This window comes from Symphalangus syndactylus, chromosome 21, assembly GCF_028878055.3.
Source record: "Symphalangus syndactylus isolate Jambi chromosome 21, NHGRI_mSymSyn1-v2.1_pri, whole genome shotgun sequence".
NCBI classification, from domain to species: domain Eukaryota; kingdom Metazoa; phylum Chordata; class Mammalia; order Primates; family Hylobatidae; genus Symphalangus; species Symphalangus syndactylus.
The window spans coordinates 22607773-22629754 of record NC_072443.2 but is presented as its reverse complement, the minus strand read 5'-3'; the positions used below and the strand labels follow the sequence as shown (position 1 = coordinate 22629754).

At 41.6% G+C, this 21982-nt stretch overlaps 1 long non-coding RNA gene across 2 annotated transcripts; it reads left to right on the top strand.

Annotated features, from left to right (window-relative positions):
- Positions 1-130: 130 nt before the first annotated feature.
- On the top strand, positions 131-20495 carry LOC129471717 (uncharacterized). Of its 2 annotated transcripts, XR_008653694.2 has the most exons (6): positions 131-255; positions 4620-4778; positions 12600-12697; positions 15295-15422; positions 15551-15696; positions 19059-20495. It is a non-coding gene; the product is annotated as an uncharacterized lncRNA (long non-coding RNA). The 2 variants fall into 2 exon arrangements; XR_010118613.1 differs by having other exon boundaries at positions 12600-15422.
- The last annotated feature ends 1487 nt before the right edge of the window (positions 20496-21982 follow it).

The following is a 21982-nucleotide window of genomic DNA, read 5'->3' as shown; positions in this document are numbered from 1 at the left end:
CCACACAGATTTTGTAATTTTAAACGTGGCTCTTGAGACATCAGGATAGTGAAAGAGTTTTAGGGAATTTGTCTATCTGAACTAATTGGTATTGAGGTTTACTTTGCTCTTTTAATTTCTCCTGGGTTCTTCACTGACCTCTTGTTCATGATCTTAAAAACTAAAACTGTATTTCACCTCATCCACTCTGGCCTTCTGGACTTCCTGAATCTGCAAAGCAGTGTGCTAAGGAGAGAGGCTATCTGCTGTTCTCAGGTGACGTTTGTGTTTCATATTTGGTAGTGGCCAGTAGTGACTACTGTTGACCCCAACCTAGTTCAAAAGCTGCCTCTTCTGCTGACCTGCTGTGTGACTTTAGGCAAGTGCCGTCACCACAGTGGTCTTCATTTTTTGTCAGGTGTAAAGTGAGATAATGCAGCTATTCTTGAAGGGTGATTAAGATTAAAACACTCTGTTGTAAAGAAGGCTTGGCACAGTGCTTGCCCCAAAAACCATCAATTCAGGAAGTAAAATGTTGACTTTAAAAATAACACTAAAAATATTAATTACCAGTCATTGCCCACCATGAGTCAGCCACCCACCATGCATTGTATCTGTTCCTGTCACTCACCCTGCAAGCCAGTCATGGTAGAAAGGAAGGAACAGAGTCAGGTGGTCTAGGGCTGTACTGCCTACATTGGAGCTGTGACTCAAAGGAAAGCACCTGAGGCCAAAATCATTGTTCTTTCTGAGACATCACGGCTATGTAACTCTCTGTGATGGGAGAGGCTTTTGATCATTAATTTTTTAAATTTTTTTTAATTTTAACATTAATTTTTAAAAATTCAAGATATATTATTGTATGGGCACATGATTGCTATTATGTAAATATTTTATATTCCTGTGGAAACTGACAAAGGCTTAAGTAGGGTGATGGAATTAAAAGTTTTTAGTCCTCTCTGGGTTAGTGTTTTTGGTCACTGTTTTGGAGAAAATACTCTCCCAATATACGTATATTTAATTTGGCCTTTTGGTAGAAGATTTCTTCTAATAAGCTGGGAGGGGGAAAGCCACAAAGGAGGAGAAGACTCTTGGGACATGCAAGGTCTTTCAAAGGCCCCTAAAATTATAATTTTCAGACAGTGTGCATATAGGGCTGGCCCTGTTTTGCTAGGTTTGTTTTTTTATTATGGTGGTGCAGTCTCTTTAAAATAAATGCTATCGTTTCATAGACTGTCGCCTCTGCGCACCAGTGACAGGTAGAGGCCAGGTTCCCCACATTACTATGGAAGGCTATTCAGCACTAAATGTGCACTCTAGAATAGACCAAAGTATTTCCTCCTCATCCCCATTGTAGGGCCTGCCTTCTAAATTCTCCTGTTCTGTGCCAAGTACAGCCTTTTCTGCCATGATTGATGGCAAGAATGTCTACTCCTTGTAGGAGAGACCTACTCATAAGGATGTGCTCTCAGCAAGACAATCAGATCAGATCGTAGTAGGTGAACCCCAGGACTGGAGCTACCTATAAAGTGACATGAGGCCACCTTCTTACAACATCCTCTTAGAATAATTTTTAAAACTTTAAAATTTTTTTTTCTTTTACAGTACATGATGTTCAAAAGGTTTCTTTTTAAAAGCAGTTTTCAAGGCCCAGTTCAAATTTTTTTTTTTAATTTGACACATTGGTCAGAGAACATCAAGTTCAATTTTAAACACTATCTAGCTCGTGACTGAGCTTGACCAAGCTAATAGTTTTTACGTACAATCCTTCCTCCAACTCAAGGAGAAAATCCTGCCAGTGCAGTCTTCTGGCTCTCTTGGAGTTTTATCTCCTATAAGCAATTATTTAAAGAACATGTGCATCTCAAAAATAATAAGCCACAATGGGTCGGGCACGGTGGCTCATGCCTGTAATCCCAGCACTTTGGGAGGCTGAGGTGGTTGGATCACGAGGTCAGGAGTTAGAGACCAGTCTGACCAACACAATGAAACCCTGGCTCTACTAAAAATACAAAAATATGTTTAAAAAAATGCCTATGGATCAGTACAAAAAAAAACCTGTTTTAAAATAGAACACAAGCCATAAACAAGCAATTCATACAATAAATACAAGGGCCAGGTGCGGTGGCTCACGCCTGTAATCCCAGCCCTTTGGGAGGTTGAGGCGGGCAGATCACCTGAGGTCAGGAGTTCGAGACCAGCCTGGACAACATGGCGAAACCCCGTCTCTACTAAAAATACAAAAATTAGCCATGCACGATGGCGGGCACCTGTAATTCCAGGTACTAGGGAGGCTGAGGCAAGAGAATTGCTTGAACCTGGGAGGCAGGGTTTGCAGTGAGCCGAGATCATGCCACTGCACTCCAGCCTGGGCGACAAAGTGAGATTCTAACTCAAAAAAAAAAAAAACAAAAAAAAAAAAAAAAAAGAAAGAACGAATAGTTTACAAGCATGTGCAAAAATTTGTGTCCTTTTATAATAACACTACTTTATAAAAAATAATGAGAAATAAGATTGGCTGAAACTAAAAAAAGAATGTGATACAATTTTGTTAAAAGGTGTCAGAAAACTGTTTATGGAATTGTAAAGTGCTACTTCCTTTTTAGTGGGCAATTTGGTGATTGCTATCAAATTTACAAGATTGTTTAGGGTTTGAATTTCAAAACCCTAATTAAAGTTCCTTAACTTTTCTCCTTAGAAGACATTTTGGCCTCAAGTCAACAAGCAATGTAGCAATGTAGGGGTGGAAAAGAGGAGCGCTCTTAGTTGACTCCTAGCTACCTCGGTCAACACAGGAGGAAAGCTTCCAGTTGCTCAGCAGTTGCCAACACAGACTCAGAGATGGTGGGAGCTCTTCCTGGAGCTGTGTGGGGGCAATCTACAAAATAATGGCAACTTGGGGCAAGACAGCTTCCTCAGAGCTCTTATTCAATTATGGGAAGGACTAGAAGCCTGAAGGACTACTGTACGAGTTGATGGCCCCCCCTTTCAGGAGAGGAGGGAGGTATCTCACCCTTCCCGTATGTCTGTGGAGCTTTTCTTCTCATTTCTGCTTCAAAGTCTCATAACTAATCATTCTGTCAAAGTATTACAATTAGCTTTACTTTAGGTATACACTTAATTCATTAGTTATGCTTAACCTTTTTAGCTTACACCTTTGTCTCATTTTGGGGGGTTTACAGAGCTGGACTTAAAGCAAATTCATGTGAATGTTTGTAAAAATATTTCCAAATGCTTGATTTTCACAATAAGCACCTATTGACTTTGTAGCTGAAAAGTTTGTTTTCAAAACATTTTACACTTAGAAAGTCTTACATGCAATTGCTTAGAGACATCAAATTGACTTTTACTTGTTGGGGAAGGGAGATCAATTATTTTTCTGAGAAGTTTTGACAACAGCTGATATTGTAAAGGGGTGTGTGCGTGATTATCATTAGGATCTTGATAGTTACAGCACTTTGGCTATTTATTCTCATCCTCAGAATTAAAAGAACTCATGTACCCCCAAACTTGCAGGGAATTCTCTCATCATCATAAGGATACTTAGAGTGGCTTGTCAAGCTGAGACACTAATAGGATACAAACTTCGTGCTGGGGAATACACAAGGAATTGCCACCCATGCACACTGGGGGCCCTCTCTCAGCTTTTGGTCATTACACCTGGAGGTAAACGGAGTGGCACCAAGAGAATAGAAAAAAAAAAAACAAAAACCCTCACATGTGAGTTCATATTTGCTATATCTGTCTAGATGCTAGATTTTCTATAGATTATATTATTACACACATCAACCCTGAGGGCTATCATTATCCCCATTTTCCAGATGAGGAATTGAAGACTCAGAGAAGTTTCATAATTTGTTCCAAGGATCTAGAGCTAATATGTGTCAAAACTGGGACATAGTGCCTTTCTGTTCAAGAAATGAATGATACGAGAAAAATTAATATCTGTTATTCTGCAATGTGACATTCCAGGAAAACATTTATAGCCATAATAAATTTAATGTGAATCCTGTGAAGCCTTAATTAGCCTTTTGTGGATGGGTATCAAGCTGTCAACTGAAATGGAATTGCAGTCATTTCCAGTTCCCATTGTCTCAGTTCTGGTTCTCAAACACCATAATGTTTTCTTCGGGGATATGTAGAATGTAGATCACTGAAAACTTTCTTCAGGACCACAGGCATCATTCCTCCTAGCTGAGTCAATGATCTCTCACTCACTCTTCGGGGATGGATCCAATTTTTAAGGTAACTGTAGTGGCAGAAGCAGTAACTAATGGCATCAGGGTCATCATAGGGAAAATATGTTTAGCAGCTCCCTAGGAGCATGCAAAACCAGTACTTCAGTTCTTCATTTCTGCTTCTTATGGGGAACTGTTTGTTATACTACAGAACATTACGAATACAAGAGAAACAGCATTAATAATTAAAGAGCCATACATACAGGGATCATCTTACAGTGAACTGAATGTGTTCCCCAAAAATTCATACATTGAAATCCTAACCTTTCATTCATCCCCATGATGGTAGTAGGAAGTGGGCCCTTCAGGAGGTAATTAGGTCATGAGGGTGGAGCATTCATTAATGAGAATAATGCCCTTATAAAAAGGCCCCAAAGATCTCTCTCAAACTCCTTCTATCAGGTGAGGATGTGACAAGAAGACGGCAGTCTGCAGCCTCGAAGAGGATCTTCAGCAGATCTCAGCCGTGATCTCAGACTTCCAGCCTCTGGAACTAAGAAATAAATATCCGCAGTTTCCAAGCCGTGCAAGGTCTATGGTACTTTGCTCTAGCGACCCAAAGTAAGACTTGTGAACATCTGAAATAGAAGTATAAAGAAAGATTTAAATTGGCTATTTTTTCCCAGTGATTTTGACTACTAATCTGTTTTACTACAGTTTTTGTTTTTACTATGTCTTCTTGTAACCTTTTAATTTACTTTTTGTACTCAAAAGTGCCATGTTGGCAAAAGTTTTCCGAATCCTGTTCATTAATGGCAGTGACTGTTACTTGTGACGAGTATGTTAACCATATGGTGACATACTGACCATCCAAACAGCTATCTGCAATGCTCCAAAAGTGGTAAATACTGATAACTTCAAACATCATTATAATTTTTTATTATCCCCCAAAATGAAGAGTCTTATGAATCCTTGCATAAGGACTAAAAAAGAACACATATAATTTGTGCTATTTGGAGAAAGGGAAGGATGTAAGCAGAATTTAATTGTATGTCTGTGCTTATCACGTAATAAATTAATGCATTTTAACCAAATCAAATAGGTCCTGAACTTTGGACCCACAATATTTTGTATAAGTGATAAAAGATTTTACTGGCTATAGACTACAAAGTTGAATATTTTGAATCTTCTGGGCCCTTTATAGTGAAGAGTCCTGCTTACTGACAATGTCTCAGATAGACAAAACACTAATCCACAGGCTGAAAAACAATAACACGCCAATACTAAAGATTTGGAAGTTGTTCCTAAATTTTACTTAACCCCAGGATTATTCACAGGTTCATTTGAACATCACTTCAGAATTGTCCCTTCCAGTTCAGTACTGCCCACCTCCAACACTTATTCTGTGTCTGAGACCTCTCAAGGATTCATTATCCAACTTGCACTGAGGGACTAGCGAGTCTTCTATTCCTAGCTCTGACTACTTTCTTAAGTCTTAGTTTTGTATCTCCAATTGCCTGCTGAACATTCAGTTCAACATGTGTTTATCAGTTCCCAATGTAAAGCTAAACTCTTTAGGCTTCCAGCTCAGCCAGCCATTTTTATTTTTATTTATTTACTTTTTTTGAGACGGAGTCACGCTCTGTCGCCCAGGCTGGAGTACTGTGGAGCAATCTCGGCTCACTGCAAGCTCCGCCTCCCGAGTTCACGCCATTCTCCTGCCTCAGCCTCCCGAGTAGCTGGGACTACAGGCGCCCGCCACCGCGCCCGGCTAATTTCTTTTTGTATTTTCGGTAGAGACTGGGTTTCAGCATGTTAGCCAGGATGGTCTCGATCTCCTGACCTCGTGATCCTCCCGCCCCGGCCTCCCAAAGTGCTGGGATTATGGGCGTGAGCCACCGCGACCGGCCTCAGCCAGCCATTTAACTTAACATTTTTATTGGTGATAATGCTTTTTCTCCCACTTATGAAACCTCAGTCATCCTGACCTCTCCTTTTTCCCATCTTACTTGAACTTTCCTCCTTCATGTCATTAACATACTTCATATTCAATCATTAAATACATCTTTACTTAGTGCCTACTATTTGCCAGGCACTATAGTTCTAGGTGCTGGGAGTACAGTTTACCAGCAGGAAAATAAAAAAATTATTGCTTGCTGTCTCTCTCTAGAGGTGCTCACTCGCGCTCTCTCTCTCTCTCTCTCTCTCTCTCTCTGTCTCTCTCCCCCCACCCTCGAGAGAGAGCGATTTTTTAATTTTTATTTTATAAAATTTTTAGAGACAGGGTCTTGCTCTGTCACCCAGGCTGGAGTATAATGAATAACACAGTCATAGCTGACTGTAGCCTCCAATTCCTGGGCTCAAGTGATCTTTCCACCTCAGCCTCCTGAATAGCTGGGACTACAGGTGCCCACCACCACACCGGCTATTTATTTTTTGTAGAGACAAAGTCTCACTATGTAGCCCAGGCTGGTCTCCAACTCCTGGCTTCAAATGAGCCTCCACTTGGCCTCCCAGCATAATGGGACCACAGGTGTGAGCCACCATGCCTGGCTGCTTACAGTCTAATGTTTAATGGTAGCCAGAGAGAGTCTTCAAAGGTCATCTTGTTGATACCTTTATCTCTGTTTCACTTGTGCTTCCCCTCCCATAGTGTTCATTCCCATTCCCTGTGTGAGGTCACCTAGAGCTGAGATCTGTGTGATGCTATCCCAGGAATCCACAACTCACCATTCTACTTCTCAGTCTTGGGCTCGTCGCCCAAACTCTTTCTCTCCTTAAGCTTCTTTTCTCTTTCTCCCTAGAATAACCTGCCTCTTCCACCGCGCCACACTCATCCCCCTAAAACAAAGGCACAACGGTGGACTCCGGCTTCTCTGACTCAATCAGTCTAAGATTTTTTAAACAAAAGAAACACAAGTTGAGTTGTCTTCTGGATATCTGGTGACTTTTAGTTTTTATTCTGTAACCAAAAAATCACTGAGCCAACCGAACACCAAAGCTCTGTTACCTTCTTGAGATGGAGGAGTGATAAATATTTACAGCAGGGATATATGTGGGAACATAAAGAGATTTAAGACTAATTACTGTTTAACAGTCATCTATCAACACAAGGCAAAATATGGCCGCCCCAAGTATATGAAAGCCCTCAACAGACAAGAAGTCAGATGAAGCAGGGAAAAAAACAAAAGGGGGGGCACGGTGGCTCACGCCTGTCATCCCAGCAATTTGGGAGGCCGAGGCAGGCGGATCACGAGGTCAGGAGTTCGAGACCATCCTGGCCAGCAGGGTGAAACCTCGTCTCTACTAACAATACAAAAATTACCTGGGTGTGGTGGCGTGTGCCTGTAATCCCAGCTATTTAGAAGGCTGAGGCAGGAGAATCGCTTTAACCAGGGAGTCAGAGGTTGCAGTGAGCTGAGATCGCGCCACAGCACTCGAGCCTGCCAACAGAGCAAGACTCTGTCTCAAAAAAAAAGGGGGGGGGGGTGGATTTTGCATTCATTATCATATTCATTATCATATCTAATAGCAACAAATCTGGTAGTTAGATATTACTGAGGTAATACGATGAGAGCAGAAGCAGTCAAGGACAGAACCAGAGGCAAACCTAGGTCTCCGTGGGTCCAAAGCAAAGACACACAAACTCACCTGACAGAAGGGGGGGATCCAGTGCTCTTTTAGGAACCCTCTCAATTGGCTCTGACATAAAAATAAAAATTTTAACTGAGGAGAACAGATATAACTTAATTCCCAACTTTCTGAGGTTTCATGAAATATTGATAACAAGTAACTAATTCATGTCACTACTTTTTTTTTTTAAGACTTAATTTCAAGTTTGTCATTACATTTCCGTTTTTTTTCCTAGTAAAAATTGGGCTTTTCTTACTATCCTTAAAGATCTGGGAATGGCCTATTAAGTAAAAAACTGTCTGATGCAGCAGCCCGAACCTTACAGTTTCCTTTCTTTGTAAATGTTATTACGGAAAAGATTCAGTACTTTAGAAATTGAGTAGCCTTTTCCAAATTGTGTCATGCTGGGAGATGCTAATCTGAGTTCTAAGAACAAAGGATATCACGCAAACAAGATTGAGTGCTAACCTCGCCTCCCACACGCCTGCCTCCAGGCCATATTCAGTACATATTAGCATATTAAAGAACCAGGTAAAAACAGCAAAAAAAGGAAAGGTGTTTAACTTTCCTTAAATGTTAAACAGATCTTGTTTTTGTGTCAAAGACTTTTTTATTCAGTATTCTATCATAATCTATCTCTATCTTCCAAAGCAAATTAAAACAACAATAAAAAACCAATTGCTGTAGATTTGGGTCTGTATATATCCAGTTAGAGAACCAACGGCTGGGATTTTTGATAAAATCAACTGTGACTATAAAGGGTTAAAGATGAAAGTCACTTTATTTCACCGGGCACGGTGGCTCACGCCTGTAACCCCAGCACTTTGGGAGGCTGAGGCGGGAGGATCACGAGGTCAGGAGATCGAGACCATCCTGGCTAACACAGTGAAATCCCGTCTCTACTAAAAATACAAAAAAGAAAATTAGCCAGGTGTGGTGGCAGGCGCCTGTAGTCCCAGCTACTCGGGAGGCTGAGGCAGGAGAATGGCATGAACCCGGGAGGTGGAGCTTGCAGTGAGCCGAGATCGCGCCACTGCACTCCAGCCTGGGCGACAGGCGTCTCAAAAAAAAAAAAAGTCACTTTATTTCCCTAGAAATTTATTTATCAATCTATTAATTTATTTTAGAGACAGGGCTGGAGTCAATGGCACAGTTATTCATTGCAAGCTCAACTCCTGGGCTCAAACAATCCTCCTGTCTCAGCCTCCTGACTATCTAGGACTAAGGGATAACACTACCACACATGGCATATCTATCTATCTGTGTGTCTGTCTGTCTGTCTATCTATCTATCTTTACTTATTTCTTTTATTTTTTATTTTTTTTGTAGAGAGGGAGTCTGGCTATGTTGCTCAAACTGGTCTTAAATAGCTGGCCTCAAGCAATCCTCCCGAGCTGGCTTCACAAAGTACTGGGATTATGGGTGTGAGCCACTGCACCCAGCTCTAGAAATATATTGAGATGAAAATTGCATAGCAAACTTGCAGTGACAGGTTTAATATAAAATCATCACTGTATTTTCGAAACCATACATCTATCAGCATTTCCTTTTTTTTTTTTTTTTTTTTTTTTTTTTGGACAGAGTCTCACTCTGTTGCCCAGGTTGGAATGCAGTGGCGTGATCTCGGCTCACTGGAACCTCCACCTCCTGGGTTCTAGACATTCTTCTGCCTCAGCCTCCTGAATAGCTGGGATTGCAGGTGCATGCCACCACACCTGGCTAATTTTTGTATTTTTAGTAGAGATGTGGTTTCACCATATTGGCCAAGCTGATCTTGAACCCCTGACTTCAAGTGACCCACCCACCTCAGCCTCCCAAAGTGCTGGGATTACAGGCATGAGTCGCCACACCCGGCCAGCATTTTCTAATATTTTATTATATAAGTATTTATGTTTTAGTTCATGCATAATAAAATAGATTCTGGTCCAAATTTGGATAAATGTCTGAAATAATTTTCTATTATTTTGCCTGCTGGCTTTTCTCATTTCTATAGAAGGAGCTTGTGCAATGTAAATTCTCTAGCATTAAATACTTTTACAATCAAAATCTTAGTGCAACAGAAATTCCTTTGGCATCAACCTATGTCTACTTATTTCCAGCACAACTTGATAGTACATCAGAATGTGAACTGAATATTGGAATGATATTTGATATGTGTATCATGCCTTCATTAATTTATTGCTTTACATGTTTCATGAGAACGTATGTGTCCAGCACAGTGGCATCGTAGGCACTGGACATAGAGAGTTCTAGATGGAGTTTCTGCCTTGGGAGGTGATATGAGGAAAATAGGCATTGAGACTAAAAATATTTACTGAGATTCATACGTGTCATGCATTGAGCTAGGTTCAGAGAATACAGTGGTGAACAGACAGGTTCCCTATCTTGATGATGCTTGCAGACATTGTTCATTCAAGCTGCTATAACAAAATACCATAAACTGGGTAGCTTGTAAACAAAAAACACTTATTTCTTATAGTTCTAGAAGCCGATAAGTCCAAGATGAGGGTGCTGGCAGATTTAGTGTCTGGAGAAGGCTTGCTTTCTCATAGATGGCAACTTCTTTGTCCTCCCCTGGTGCAAGGGGCCAACCAGCTCTCTGGGGCCTCTTTGATAAGGGAATTAATCTCTTATAAGGCTCTTCCCTCATGACCTAATCACCTCCTAACCCCACCTCTTAATACTAGTGCATTGAGGACTAGGTACAACATGTTTGGGGGAAACACAAACATTCAGACCATAGCAGATATGTAGACTAATACTATTTCAGCATATTGCAACTATTAGACATAGAATTAATAGAAAAAAGGACACAACTTCCTAGGTACATCAGGAAAGATGGCACTGGTGATTTGCTTTATGCAGAATATAATTGTCTCTTCTTAATTTTTCTTTACTAGTATTGCCTTATCTTTGCTTTAAATAAAGCATGCATGTACCCAAGATTTGCCAGAAGAATGATTCTGTCTGAGGATTCTCAGCCACTGAGACGTGAAATGGCTTTCCAAAAAAATCTTCAGTGCTTGGACACTCTGATTCATACCACCTAACATAGCTCAAAGCCATAGCATGGATCATTGATGCCTCCCTAGGGTTTCTGATTCTGTAGGATTAAAGTGTGATATGAGACTTTGTACTGTTAACAGGCTCCCAGAAGTTGCTGATGCTGCCAGTCCAGGGGCCACACTTCAAAAACCATAGTTTAAAGGATTAAATATACCAACTTAAAAGTTAAAATAATTATTGGAAGATTGTGAGACAGATAATATCTCTGTTTCACAGAATGAATAGCAAGCCTAGGTTATTTAGAAAATGCAAAGTTATAAGGAGATAGACAAAACTAAATACAGTAATAAATATTTCATGTCCTCAGTGCAACAATCTATTAACTTGAAGCCCAAAGCCTCCATCTACCACTGATTATCAGAATCCAAATACTTTGAGGTTGAAATGCTTTGTTATTTGACTTGATATCACTCTCTTTTTTTAATCTCATAGACATATGTTTTAGAAATTTAGATATTAAAAAGTTGTGACCACATCTGTGACCAGTGGTATAATGCCGGACTTCATGATGAGGCCTCAAGGCCACTGCTTTAATGTAGGGAGGCAAACTCCTTTTTTCTTTCTGCAGCCTCAACCTCCAAGGCTCAAGTGATCCTCCTGCCTCAGCCACCTGAGTAGCTGGGGCTACAGGCGTGTGCCACCATGCCCGGCTAATTAAAAAAAAAAAAATTGTAGAGATGAGGTCTCACTGTGTTGCCCAGGCTGTTCTTCAATTCCTGAGCTCAAGTGATCATCCTGCCTCAGCCTTCCAGAGTGCTAGGATTATAGACGTGAGGCACTATGCCTGATTGCAAACTCCTTTTAAGACAGCATCAGGCTGGGTGTGGTGGCTCATGCCTGTAATGCCTGCACTTTGGGAGGCTGAGGTGGGTGGATCACCTGAGGTCAGGAGTTGGAGACCAGCCTGGCCAACATGATGAAACCTTGTCTCTACAAAAAATATAAAAGATTAGCCAGGCATGGTGGTGAGCGCCTGTAATCTCAGCTACTCAGGAGGCTGAGGCAGGAGAATTGCTTGAACCCGGGAGGTGGAGGTTGAAGTGAGCCGAGATGGCGCCACTGCACTACAACCTGGGCGACAAGAGTGAAACTGGGTCTAAAAAAAAAAAGACAGCATCAATGAGAGCAAACAACAGGGAAAATGATGGTGGTAACAGTCCAGAGGAATTTGGCAACATGAGGAGACAGATGCCAACTAAGTGACTTTAAATGAGAAAAGCAAAATGAACATGGAGAGAATTTATATTTTCAGAAGAATCTATTTGAGGTCTGAAAATTCAGTGTACCCAGTATCAAGAGGACTATACTCATAAACAGAGTTACAAATAGAAACATCATAACCAAGTCAAAAAAGAAAGTATCTATACTGTATTTTCCTTCTGCTGCTGCTGTAACAAAGTATCACAAACTCAGTGGTTTAAAACAATACAAATTAATTTTTCTTTTAGTCCTGGAGGTCAGATGTCTAAAATCAAGGTGTCAGAAACGTTATGTTCCCTTCTGGAGGCCCTTGGGGGCAATTTTTTCCCTGCCTTCTTCAGCTTCTAAAGGCTACCTGCATCCCTTGGCTCTTGGCCCCTTCGTCCACCTTCAAGGTCAGCAGCGCGGTGTCTTTAGAGAAAGAGTTCTCTGACTGCAGCCCCTGCTTCCCTCATCAGATCTCCTTCTCTGGCTGTCTGTCCTGCTTCCTTTTTGTCATCAGATCTCCTTCTCTGACTGTCTGTCCTGCTTCCTTTTTCTCAGGACTTTGTGATTACATTGGGCCCATCCAGATCATCCAGGATCATCTTCCCATCTCAAGATTCTTCACTTAATCACATCTGCAAAATTCCTTTTGCTGTGTAAGGTGATGTATTCACAGTTTCTGGGTATTAGGATGTAGACATCTTTGTAGGTGGAGAGAGGAATTATTTTTCTACATATGCTATTTATTTTGTTCTATCAAAAAACTCTTGGGGGTGCCGAGCACGGTGGCTCACGCCTATAATCCTAGCACTTTGGAAGGCTGAGGTGGGCAGATCATTTGAAGTCAGTAGTTCGAGATCAGCTTGTCTGACATGGTGAGACCCCAGTCTCTACTAAAAATACAAAAATCAGTGGGGCGTGGTGGTGCGTGCCTGTAATCCCAGCTACTCGGGAGGCTGAGGTAGGAGAATCACTTGAATCCAGGAGGCAGAGATTGCAGTGAGCAGACATCATGCTACTGCACTCTGGCCTGGGCAACAGAGCGAGACTCCATCTCAAAAAAAAAAAAAAAAAAAAAAAAAACTTGGGGTAGTGTTTTCTGGGCATTTTTCAGGAGGACATTGATTAATGGTGTTATATGGAAGAGTATAGAGAATAACCATGAATCATTCATTCACTTGACAAACATTCGTGAAGCATTCCCTATGCACCAGACATAGTGATACACAGAGCCAGACTTAGGGCAAGGATAACTCTGGGGATATAGGTAAGAACATGCTGAAGCTGTAGAGTGTGGTACTAATGAGCCAGGACTCTGGAGTCTTATGATTTGGCTTTGAATTTTGGCCCCACCATTTATAAACCTTATGACCTAAGCAAATTACTCATCTGTGTTTACCTCAATTTTGTCACTTACGAAGCTGAGAAAACTAATATCTGTACCATAGGGTTCTAGTGAAGACTAAATAAGGTTATTGATAAAGTTTTTGGCACACCGACTGGCATAAGGAGTTCAAGAAGTGTGGGCATAGAGGAGGTACTAGAGAGGACTACAAACAGAACATGGAGTACTTGCTGCCATAGGGCCTTTGGAAAGGCTTTCCAGAGCTAAGCCTTGAAAGTTGAGTTTCATGTCATCAGTTGGAAGTTGAAGAGATGAGGGTTATGCCAGGAGCAGACATAGCAATGAATTTGGAAACCATGAGGAAGGGCTGAGGAGATTGGGAGGAAAAGGCCTGGGAGTCAAAGAGGAGCAATATTTAAACATTGTGCTTCAGCCAGGCACAGTGGCTCATGCCTGTAATCCCAACACTTTGGGAGGCCTAGGTTGGTGGATCTCTTGAGGCCAGGAGTTTGAGACCAGCCTGGCCAACATAGTGAAACCCTGTCTCTACAAAAAATACATAAATTAGGCCGGGCGCAGTGGCTCACGCCTGTAATCCCAGAACTTTGGGAGGCTGAGGTGGGCAGATCATGAGGTCAGGAGATCGAGACCATCCTGGCTAACTTGGTGAAATCCCGCCTCTACTAAAAATACAAAAAAGTAGCCAGGCGTGGTGGCGGGCGCCTGTAGTCCCAGCCACTCGGGAGGCTGAGGCAGGAGAATGGCATGAACCTGGGAGGCGGAGGTTGCAGTGAGCTGAAATCACGCCACTGCACTCCAGCCTGGGCGACAGAGACTCCGTCTCATAAAATAAATAAATAAACAAACAAACAAAAAAAAACATAAATTAGCTGGGCATGGTAGCGTGCACCTGTTGTCCCAGCTAGCAGGAGGCTCAGGCATGAGAATTGCTTGAACCCTGTAGATGGAGGTTGCAGTGAGCCAAGATCCTGCCACTGCACTCCAGCCTGGGCAACATAGCAAGACCCTATCTCAAAATACCTATATATCTATATCTTTAGATAGATATAGATATATAGTGCTTCGATATTGACACAATAATGAGAAATTAGACTTATTTTACTTCTATCCAGAAAAATACCCAAGCCTAAGTGGAAATGACAGAAATAACTTTTATCTCCATATTTGAAAGACATTGTGATTAAATAAGGATTTCCTTAATTTTTTGAGGACAATATAAACCCTTCTCTGTGCACCACCCACTGTCAAAACACACTGCCTTCTTTATGGGGTATCTATTTTATGTCCATTTTCCTCTTCACTTTTGTGAATAAGAGCCCAAGTATTTTCATGATCAGTGGGCCGTAAACTTTAAAGGAGGCTGGGCTTTTCTCCTGCCCCAAGGGTATAAATCAGGATTGGTTTGAGCCAATCATGACAACCATTGCCTTTGTCATTGGTTAGGACAATGGACATTGGTTAGGATGGACATGTGGCACAATTCTTGCTGATGACATAGGGGAGGAAAGTCTTTGGAAAAGTTTTTCTTATCTCTTAAAAAGATAAATGAAGCTGAGTGCAGTGGCTAACACCTATAATCCCAGCACTTTGAGAGGCCGAGGCTGGAAGATCACTTGAGCCCAGGTGTCTGAGACCAGCCTGCGCAACATGGCGAAACCCCATCTCTACAAAAAATACAAAAATTACCCAGGCATGTTGACATGCGCCTGTAGTCCCAGCCACTTGGGAGGCTGAGATGGGAGGATCACCTGAGCCTGGGAGGTTGAGGCTGCAGTGAGCTAAGATTGCACCACTGCATTCCAGCCTAGGCAACACAGTGAGGCCGTGTCTCAAAAAAAAAAAAAAAAAGATAAATGGGGGATGTGGTTGGACTCTCTTCTCCTCCAGCTGTGAGATATCAGTGGGCGAGGATGTGATGCCTGAAGATGTGGCATCTACCTTGAAACAGTCAAGGACCTGAGGACGAAGCCAGCATCTGAGGAAGATAGACAGAAAGGATCTGGATACATGATGAGGTAAATGAGCTGCTAAATTATCTAAACCTGGAATAATAATAAAATATGTCATTTAGTATATTTATAGGTAGTATATTCAAGTACATTCAATGTTAAAGTCAATCATGATATTCTTCCCCTTCTTACAGCCTGAAAAGTATCTTGCATACACAACTGGCAGCACAGAATCCTAACAAACCTCTCATCAGAAATCAACCACAGACTCTCTATGCTCTTACCAAAACACTGGCTTTGAGAACTAATTATGAATGAAAGTTACTGATGTGATTTTCAGGTGAGAGACCCTATTAGACAAAATTTTGGATTCATTTTTTTCTCTTGAGTAAAACATGGGGAAAAATCTTTCCAATTTTATCTAACCCAAGCCAACAGGGGAATGATACAGCAGCAGGGACCACGTGCCTCAGGGATAAGAACCCCTTCCCCTCCCTTGTCCAAGTGTGCGCTCACCATTGCTCCATCTGTAAGGGTGCACCCTTCTATAGAAGTATGTTGCCTTGCTGAGAATTAAAAAGAAAATTTTATATTCGAGTGCTAGTTCTTTTGCGGCACTGAAACTTTATTTAGAATAGTATGAGTGAGCCCGGCATGTGGAGGGAAGAACCAGCAGATCGGTCTGGCTGGAGCATATTATAGGAGGGGAGCATAATGGGCAGGGAAGCCAAAGAGGAGGTAGGAGCTAGATCGTTCTTCACGCAGGGCCTCAAAGGCAAGGATAAGGAATTTGGATTTGATTCTTTAAATGCAAAAGGAAGTAACTAAAATATTTTAAGCAAGGAATGATTGAATCTGACATTTTTTTAAAAAAATCACTCTGGGGTCTACTTGGAGAAAGAATTACAATGATGTAAGAGTGGAAGCAGAAAAGCCAGTCTGGAGACTACTGCAGGACCTGAGGCAAGAGATGACAGTGGCTTGGACCATGCTGGCGGCTGTGGATATGGAGCCCAGTGCCATCTAAATTTATCCTAAAGAATGCAGAAAATCAAAGGCTAGTCTCATATGAGACAAACTCAAGCCCCAACAGAATAACAAGTGGGACCCTGAGGAGTATAAATAATGCCAGATCATTGCTTTCTTTGATAGAATGATGAGTCACTTTAATCAGGGGAAGAAGAGTTTCTGGTAAAAAAGTCTTGAGTCAGGCGCTTTTTTTTTTTTTTTTTTTTTTTTACTTCTCAAGGTAGAATTGTCTAATGCTTAGGTGGTCCACACCTTACAGGTTATCTAGTTTGGTTCCCATGTTTCATGAGTAAGAAAAATGAAGTGAACTCATCATGGTGAGGGTCTTGCCCAAATTAAACCTCTGTAGAGTAGCTTCTTTAATGCTCGAGAGGCTTTTTGCAAGGAAAGGACATACTCTTTGGGCATTGTTTAATGCTCAATTTGTTAGTCTGGTATTCTATTCCCAGTAAAATGCTCAAAGTCAGGAAGGATTCTAAAAAATCAGTTCGGGATGGGTGCGGTGGCTCACGCCTGTAATCCCAGCACTTTGGGAGGCCAAGGCGGGCGGATCACGAGGTCAGGAGATTGAGACCATCCTGGCTAACACGGTGAAACCCCGTCTCCACTAAAAATACAAAAAATTAGCCAGGCGGGGCAGCGTGCGCCTGTAATCCCAGCTGCTGGGGAGGCTGAGGCAGGAGAGTGGCGTGAACCCGGGAGGTGGAGCTTGCAGTGAGCCGAGATTGCACCACTGTACTCCAGCCTGGGAGACAGAGCGAGACTCCGTCTCAAAAAATAAAATAAAAAATCAGTTCAATGTTTTTTTCTCTTCTTTTTTATGCTTCTGTTTTTTAACCTCTTCAAGATAAGACTGGATGATACCCATCCAACTTATTTTCAAAATGTTTGGAAAACAAAGATATTGATAAGCAGGTACCATGCAGAGTGCCAGATTAAAACCTTTAGAGACTCAAAGTTCAAAAATGTTATAGAGTCCATACTCAATATATAATTCTATATAAAAATAATACTAGTCCATAATGTAAGTGGGAGACCAGCAAGATCCTGATTATTTTCAGATGACTTTTTCTGTAGTTTAACCACTTTTTAACTTAAAAAAAGTTCTTTTGATGCCTCTGTTTTTGGTGTCCTAAGAATGTATTTAAGCTGCATTTGGGTAATCCAGTTGCAGTTCAGCATCTGCTGTGCTAAGCACTGTGCTTTACACTGGATGAGGAAATGGGATATGACAGAATGACTGGAGGGCTTCTTGATTGCGTTATCAGAAAAGACTTCTCTGAGGAGGGAACTTTCAAGTTGAGGTCTAAATGATGAGGAGAACCCAGCTACGTAAAGATCAATGGAATGAGCAACCCAGGAAAAAGAAAGAAGAAACAGGATCCTGGACATCAAGTAGCTCCCCATCTAGTCAGGGAGACAGACATAAAAAGAGGTCATTTTGGCCGGGTGTGGTGGCTCACACCTTTAATCCCAACACTTTAGGAGGCTGAGGTGGGTGGATTGCTTGAGGTCAGGTGTTCCAGACCAGCCTGACCAACATGGTGAAACCCTGTCTCTACTAAAAATACAAAAATTAGCTGGCTGTGGTGGCAGACGCCTGTAGTTCCAGCTTTTTGGGAGGCTGAGGCACGAGAATCACTTGAACCTGGAGGCAGGGATTGCAGTGAGCAGAGATCGTGCCACTGCACTCCAGCCTGGTCGACAGAGAGACTCTGTCTAAAAAAAACAAAGGAAAATGAGAGCTGATTTTAACACGATGCGGTTCCTGCTGCACTAGGCATGAGAACAGGAACCCAGTGGAAGGAGTGATTAATTAGAACTAAGAATTGAGAAAGGGCTGTGCCAAGCAGAATATACAAAATTATAGAGTAGCATTGTAAAGATTTAAACTCTTGCCTCAACAGAGACATTTGTTAAAAAACAGATTACCGGGCTTCACTCCACATTTACTCAGTCAGAATCTCTGAGTTGGCTGCCTGGAGATCTGTGTTTTTGACCAAGCACCCTTCTGATGTGAAGACTTTTTGTGATCCTCTGATTTATGGAATAGGTTTTGAAGTTAGGTGACTCGGACTTAGGACCTACATCTCACTTTCATCACCTGTGAAATGAGGATAGTAATACAATCTTCCTCATTGGGTAACTTTGAGGATTAAACGAGGTTGTGTTTATAAAGTGTTATCTATTATGGCTATTATGTGAAAAGTATAGCTTTGATCGTAGCTGAGTGAAGAACTGAGCTCACTTAACATATCTCAGAATCTTACTTATAGGTGAAATGATAGTGGCAAGGTCACAGCCATTAGGATAAGCTAAGGAGACTAGAAAAGCAACATTCAGGATTGGGGAGGAAGCCAGTTTCTACTGGAGCAGGAGAAGAGTGCACAGCTGTTGTGTCAAGGTTTGCAGAAAACAGCTGGCTTTTCCTCTTGTTTTTGTTTTGTTTTTCTTTCTTTCTTTCTTTCTTTTTTTAACTTCCTCCTTTAATTAAAGTACAAATTATTTAAAGACTTCCTTCCCCACCCTGAGCCTAGCCTTGGCTAAATCAAAAGAGAGTTATCTCCTTAAGAAAGGGAAGCCCCTAGGGAAGTGAGGAAGTTAGCTGGGCCAAGTTTGGCCAAGGAGAGTCAGGACTAGGAAATACTGGATTGATTCAAACCCTTTCTACAGTCCACAGGGCCTGAAAATTGCTTCCAGCAACTGACAAGTTCATCCCCTTCCAATTGGTCTGACAAGCCCTGAGGAAAGAGGAAGACAGTGATATCCACCCCCCCTGCCCCCACCTCCTTAACTGTAAAATTGTCCATCTCATCTTGAACTATCCAGAAACCAACATGGGACTACACAAAACCACTACTTGAAGTCAGCACCAAAACAGTTGTTTGTGGAAAATGGTTGACCAGGGTCAATGTTATTTATAGATGTGCAACAAACTGCCTACCTTCTAGTCTCCAATTATCTGCATATGTATAGGAGATGCTGGAAATTTCTTTTTGGACTGATTCTTTGAAGCCTTACCTCCTTGCGTAGTCCTGACAGAATAACAAATTAGGTTCCCAATATTGAGTGAGAAGAGTGAGTTTCAGGAGTCATTCACACACTGCATTCTGCCTTCCAGAGGCAGTGGGGGGCAAGGATAAGAGAAGGATCATGGGCTTTGGGGTTAGCCAGGACTACACCCAAATTTCTGCTGGCCTTGGTACTAGCTGGGTCCTGGAGTATGATACATTCTCTGTTAAGCGTTTTTTTTTTTGTCTGATCTGGTAGCCTGCAGTGAATTGTTATTCCCTTGGCCTTAGGATTTATAGCCTGTGACCAGTTACCAGATTATCTCACCACTGAAGGCCTAGATAGTACTGTGTATAATGAAAGCAAGTAAGGTTATTAACGCTTGAAGATTTTTAACCATAGTATTTTTCAGTTCAAAGCAAAGAAACCCATCCACCTATTTATTTTTGCATGACTGGTATAGATATCTATAATATCGAGAGGAGATTCCAGCTGGGCTTCCTGGGTCAAGTAGGGGCTCAGAAAGCTGTGAAACTCACTCATTTCCTGCATCAGGACTTACTTCAGTCCTGGATGAATAATATTGAAGATATATGCCTAAAATATTCCTAACACCAGGATGTGTGCGTGTGTTTTCTTCCCCAAGAAAGCTATAAACAGCAAAAATTTTCCTGTAAGTTTCCCTGTGTCCTCTCTCCCTCTCTCCCTTTCCCCTCCCCTAAAACTAAAAGGCATGTTAAATGCCCGTTTTCTGTGACCAGCGGACCTTATCTATGCTCTTAATTCCAATTCCTTGTAAACATACTTTGTAAAGTCCTGTGAGATCCTGTCTCTTTTGCCATGCAGCTGCGAGGTCATAAAATAGATAAAAGCTAAGTTGCAATTCCGGTTTTCCTCAAAATCTAAAACAGGTCACAAAATAATTTACTGCCTTTGTTTCTGCTCTGGTAACATTTTCCCTCCGCAGGCATGTATTTCCTGCCTTAAAGAGTTTAAAATGCAACTGCATAATCTAACTCTGGCTACCCGCTGGGGACCCCTTCCACGCTGTGAAAGCTTTGTACTGTCACTCTGCTCCATAAAGCCTACTGCTTTGTTTCTCTTGGTCCGTGTCTCCATCACTCGCCACGGGCAGCCGCCACACTAATTCTTTGGTGTGGCTAAGGCAAGAACCTTTGGCATTACCATATGTGCTACCATATTTTGTTTATTTCTTTGTTTAGTAATGTTTTCTTTTTTTACTTTTTATTTTTTATACTTTTTTTCTTTTTTTAGAGATGGGGTTGTGTTGCCCAGGCTGGTCTCGAATTCCTGGGCTCAAGAGATCGCTCCCACCTCAGCCACCCAAAGTGCTGGGATTACAGGCATGAGCCACCATGCCTAGCCCCATGTGTTTTTTAATGATAAGAAAAATGTAAGTTTTATTATTTAATCAGTGTTTAATGGCTGGTTCTGAAAATATGATATTACTTATATTTTGCAGTTTGATTCTGTTATACATGTACATAATAACTGCAGTACAAAATAGCAATCAAGTCTGAACAGGAGATCTCTGGACAAAGAGAAAAATATTAACTTTGTAGACTGTGACTATCATTGAAACAAGGGACAAGGGATTATGGCAATATAAATAGTGGCACTGATTAGTGAAATGATTCTATGGGAAGTGTGAGAAGATTTTCTAAAGAACATGTACTGAGCAGATGATCGCTGACTGCATAATTGCCCTTTCTGGGTAGGTGTGTAACACACACACACGCACACACACATTTGGGAGAATTGTGACCATCGGGTTCCATAGTAACAAGGTAAGTCATAATAGCCACCTCTCATTGAGCACCTACAATGTATCACAAACTGTGACAGGGACTTTATGTATTTTCAATACACTATCTGCTATCTATTTTCCTTTTTCTTTTTTTTTTTTGGAGACGGAGTTTCACTCTTGTTGCCCAGGCTGAAGTGTGATGGTGGGATCTCAGCTCATGGCAACTTCCGCCTCCCGGTTTCAAGTGATACTCCTGTCTCAGCCTCCCAAGTAGCTGGGATTACAGGCATGCACCACCACACCTGGCTAATTTTGTATTTTTAGTAGAGACGGGGTTTCTCCATGTTGATCAGGCTGGTCTTGAACTCCTGACCTCAGGTGATCTGCCAGCCTCGGCCTCCCAAAGTCCTGGGATTACAGGCATGATCCATCTCGCCTGGCCTTGTTACCTATTTTTTATTGGTAACTGAGATAAAACCTATGGGAGGCTTAGCCAATAGGTTCATGTGATCATACATTTTGGGGAATGTAAGAGTATCAGGGCAGTTGATTATTGCCTTTATAGGTTGAAAGCAGAAACACAGGAATAGATTGCTGATTTGAAGAGTGAGATGACCTGTAGAGTAAGCGATCTAACCATTAACATCAACTCAACTTGGGCAATAAAATTGGATATTTTATTTATGGGACAAATATTTATTGAGTGTCCAGTTTGTGTCAGGTACTAAATACGTAAGCTTTACTAATCCCACATCTAGAAGAATGATTTTTTCTTTTTGAAATAACACTTTAGCACAGCAACAAATTGTTTCAGACT